The sequence below is a fragment of the Dipodomys ordii genome, unplaced genomic scaffold (genome assembly GCF_000151885.1).
Source record: "Dipodomys ordii isolate 6190 unplaced genomic scaffold, Dord_2.0 Scaffold187, whole genome shotgun sequence".
Lineage (NCBI taxonomy): Eukaryota > Metazoa > Chordata > Mammalia > Rodentia > Heteromyidae > Dipodomys > Dipodomys ordii.
Genome location: NW_012267403.1, coordinates 1,090,122 through 1,095,114, shown reverse-complemented (window position 1 = coordinate 1,095,114; position 4,993 = coordinate 1,090,122). Strand labels below are relative to the sequence as shown.

General features: G+C 45.0%; 1 pseudogene; it reads left to right on the top strand.

The window, feature by feature from the left end:
• Positions 1-3,936: 3,936 nt before the first annotated feature.
• On the top strand, positions 3,937-4,780 carry LOC105999332 (annotated as a pseudogene).
• Positions 4,781-4,993: the final 213 nt, after the last annotated feature.

Genomic DNA, 4,993 nt, shown 5'->3' with positions numbered 1-4,993 from the left:
TCTATTGATCTTGCTAGCTATGTCCTTTGCCATGCAGAAGCTCTGCAATTTCATGCAATCCCATTTGTCCAACCTTTCTTTGATTTGTTGTGTTTCTGGATCTCTGTGATTTAATCTGAGTTGTTTTTATTTTTTAAAAAAAATTGAGACCTGACTACAAGCCAAAGAAAAAAAAGGCAGTTTTAAAAGACCTTGGGAAAGGAGTTAGAAAAGATTATTTCCTTTGCAAAGTAAATGAAGTTGGTAATTAAGTTCGCTGTGATTTATGCCTTTCCTTATGTCTATCTATGCTGAGTTAAATATTCTACCTGTGACCATGGCTAGTAAACTAACGTTAAGGTTTTGATTCTCCATTTTCTCTCCTGTGCACCAATCAATTCCCTTTAAGATCATGGGACCAGAGTGATTCAAGAGGCAGTTTGTTCCTGTGCATGGGAAATGCCAAGGAAACAAAGTTGTCACAGCTGCCTAAACCAGTGGCACCGGCCTGCAAAAGCCAGTGTGAAACAGGTCTTTAACCAGTATATGTAGAAATTTTGCAGGTAACCAGTGGGAGATGCCACAGTCCATACACTTGGAGATGCCACAGCCTCACCCAGACTCTGGCCTTGCTCCATCACACATGACCAAAAACCTGCTAATTTGGGGTAAAAACGAAAGAAAAAAACCCACAAGCCACTTCAGATATTTGTTTCTGTAATGTTAATCCCCACTTTGTTGTTTGGCCTCCCAGACAAAGAAAAATTTTAAAGGTAAAATTGCTCTAAATGTTTATTTCAAGGTAAAAGATAGATAAATTAGGATTACCAAATAATTGTTTATTCGTTTGCCCTTATAGGCTTTTTGTGACAGTTTCCAGCAGGCCCACAGTAAAGGACAGAAAACAAGTTTGTCAGATGTAACTTTGGCCCTTAATAAGTTCCAGGAAAATCCATGCTTATAAAACCACTCCCAATGACTATTTTTTGTTGCTTTTAAATGGAGTAAAGTGGCCATCTGTAAAGACTCTTTGATCTGAGAACTGCAGTTCAAAGCCAGCCTGGGCAGAGAAAGGTCCCTGTGAGGTTGTCATCTTTAACAAGCAACTACTTGGATGGCAAAAATGGTGTCATATCCTAGAGTCACTTGTGCTTGCCCTTCAAAAATTGATCAGATCCAGCAGGTCATGGAAAGAGAGTTTTACGCATGCCTAATACCCATGTCTGTCTAACTGGTCAGGAACAGATGACTGGCAAGTTGTAAAATGTGAGGGATAATTAAATCCCAACCCCCCCTGTATCTGCTCAAAGTCCTAATTGGCAGTGACTTTTGAGATGGCACAGCCACATAAATTCATATGCTAAGGAAAGAGAATGTGTGGGCCTCAGATTATGTCCTTATTGAGATCTGTCTAAAGGCCAACACAGGTAGGCTTTGTTGGGGCCACTAGAGATCAGGTTTCTCAGCCAGCCAGAAAAATGCTTTTACAAACCAGAATGTTAAAAAGGCTACGCTACTATAGCCCAAGTAAAGGTCTGTACATTTGTTAGAAGTTAAAAGTTGTATATAAGCCACTTTAAACAGGTTGCCCAGAGGCAATGGGTGGCACTTAGAGTGCCAATCAATTTCAGTTTAAAAACTTCTACTAGGTTTTATTACAAAACTCTGGCAAGTAATTGTTAGTCAATTGTTAACAAGTTGTAGGTAACCTCTATCTTCATTGATTTCCTTGTGGCTTTAATTGGAAATAAAAAGGGCTTTTGTGACAAAGACTCCTTTTGCCACAGTTCAAAGCCATCCCTGGCACAAAGAATCCCTCTAAAACTCCATCTCCCAGCTAATCAGCAAAGAGCCAGGCTGGAGGCATGGCTCCAGACTCACCTTTAAATATCCAACCGAAGGCTAAAAGTGGCATTGTGACTCTTAAGTGGTAGAGCATTAGCCTCAAGCAGAAGTGCTCAGGAACAAACAGTGCCCAGGCCTTGAGTCCAAACCCAGTAAATGCCAACTGGGACAAGCTACCCCAGCAATGGACACTGAGCCCCCCTCTCCCCACAGGACGAAGTCAGTCTTGACAGTGGAAAACCGTGGAGAGGAATAAGAGGAGATGACATCCTAAATGGAGTCACTTTACCCTTACCCTTTCAAAATTAATCAGAGCTGGGAGATCAAGAGAAATAGTTGCTTGCCCACCTAATGTCCATACTGTCTACCTTGTAACTGGACTGAATGTTACAGTCTCGCCTTTGTCACCTGCTGTTTGTATTCACAGTAGCCTCTGACTGGTACTCCCCACCAGTCCATTATGCTCTCCTCTACCCACTTGCCCAAAAGACCCTAGACACCCCCTTTCTGCTCCAAGTCCACTTATTCCTCCTCCCCTGTAATGGGCCACAACTGGGATTATACTCCAAATGGAACTTTTCTGGCCCATGGCCAATGTGTTTTCTCCTATGTCATCATGTTGACTAACCTTGTCACCTTGTCAGCTTTTTGCCTGACCTTTCCAGAAGTTTCTTGTAACAAGATAACAGCTCCAACCCAGGACACTGCCTGGGAACAACTCAAGGACATCCTGTTACTATAGGCAACTGGAGACATCACTTACACTGCCCTGCTTTGCCCAGCACAGACCCGGATCCTAAAGACCCCAGCTCCAGGGATTCTTTGATGCCCCCAGGCCAGCAGGGAGTAACCAAAAGAGCCCATGACACCTGTTTGCTCTGGTACCTTTAAATATCTCTGCTACCTCCTCCTCAGGTTACTGTGATCCTAAATTGGGAAAAGTCTTACTCCCTCCTCCACGATGGCGAGAGTTAGGTATCATGCCATGTCTTCAATATGAGACAGAAAAAACAATTTCATGTCTTTGATAGCCCATTCTGGGAATCAATCCCTCCCTGTCTTATTCCTGTCTTGGGCTGCTAACAGCAATTTTTGCCTTAACAGCAATTTTGCCTTTTATTGCGTCTTGCATTTTAGATAACTTTGTCATGGGAAAAGGAGGACCTTTACCAACAAAATTGCAAACAGATCCTTCTTGGATGGTACCTGGCCAAGCAACAAAGCAGGAACCCCTACTTTGCCCCTTTATAGCAAGAAGTAGCTACAGAAGAAATGACTTCCACTCATACTCCTGGCCTGGTGCCCCTATTTTTATTAAACAACAAAGTGGGGAAATGTTAGCATTTTTTAAATTTTTTTTCCTTTGGGTCCAGTCATGGGCCTGAACTCTGGGCCTGGGCGCTGTCCCTCAGCTCTTCAGCTCAAGGCTAGCGCTCTACCACTTGAGCCACAGCGACACTTCCAGCTGTTTTTCTTTTTGCTTATGTGGTGCTGGGGAATCAAACCCAGGGTCTCATGCATGCGTGGCAAGCACTCTACCACAGAGCCACCTTCCCAGCCCCAGGAAATGTTAGCATTATGCCAACCTTTGGTCCTCAGCTCCACCCATACCTGAGCAGCTCCCTGCCCTGGAATTCCTGCCCCACAGATGGCTAGTCCCTCTCTCCACCTAGACCCACCTGAGTACCACCTATCTCACTTCCTGCCCCCAGGCCCTCCTGCTACCTGAATAGGGACAGAGGCCATGTGCTCCCTCTCCCAGGGAGGTATGGCCCCTATGCCTTATGATAATCTTTCTCTTGTGCCTGCCTGGCTCTGTCTGGTCCCCTGGGATGGATGTGAAGGATTCCTTTCAGTGACTCCTTTCACAGATTTGGGTTCAAGTCCCACCAGCCCCAGGAAGCTGGGATAGTTCAATAAGACAAATAGTAATAGATATAACAGGAAAAATACACAGCAATATAATCATAGGGCACACCAATATCCTACTTTAAATAAATGACAAATCTCCCAGGCAGAAATCAGTAAGGAAGTATTAGACTTTAAAATAAAGGATTAAGGCTCCACTGGCTCGCTTGAGCTCCCCGCCCGCCGCCCTCCGTCGGTTCTCTCGGTTAGTCCGCCGGTCGTCGCCTCTTCGGCTGCCCGCCTTCTTCTCCGAGCTTTGCCGCTCGCGGACCAGGCGTCGTCGGTGTGAAGTGGCTGGACTTGGGAGTCATCGCTTGAGCATTTTACCTGAGAAGTTCAAGAGATGGCTGCCATCCGAAAGAAACTTGTGATTGTCGGTGATGGAGCTTGTGGCAAGACATGCTTGCTCATAGTCTTCAGCAAGGACCAGTTCCCAGAGGTTTATGTGCCCACTGTGTTTGAGAACTATGTGGCAGATATTGAAGTGGATGGAAAGCAGGTAGAATTGGCTTTGTGGGACACAGCTGGGCAGGAAGATTATGATCGCCTGAGACCCCTCTCCTACCCAGACACTGATGTTATACTGATGTGTTTCTCCATTGACAGCCCTGATAGTTTAGAAAACATCCCAGAAAAATGGACTCCAGAAGTTAAGCATTTCTGTCCCAATGTGCCCATTATCCTGGTTGGAAACAAGAAGGATCTTCGGAATGATGAGCACACAAGGCAGGAGCCAGTTAAACCTGAAGAGGGCAGAGATATAGCCAACAGGATTGGCACTTTTGGGTACATGGAGTGTTCAGCAAAGACCAAAGACGGAGTGAGAGAGGTTTTTGAAATGGCCACAAGAGCCGCTCTGCAAGCCAGACGTGGGAAGAAAAAATCTGGGTGCCTTGTCTTGTGAAACCTTGCTGCGAGCACAGCCCTCACGCGGTTAATTTCGAAGTGCTGTTTATTAATCTTAGTGTATGATTACTGGCCTTTTTCATTTATCTATAATTTACCTAAGATTACAAATCAGAAGTCATCTTGCTACCAGTATTTAGAAGCCAACTGCCACGCCGACTCCAGTGGAGTCTGCTTAGCATGGGAAACCATCTATCAGACCATGATAGGGGCTTCAGAGACCTATCTCTGAGTTTTGGGACTTCACCGGAGTCTACCTCGGAGAATAGGGCTTCTAAGAGGTCTACTCCTGGAAAAAGGCTGGCAAAGATGTGTTTCTGCCTATCTTTTCCTCATAAGAGTGCCTATTAATCTT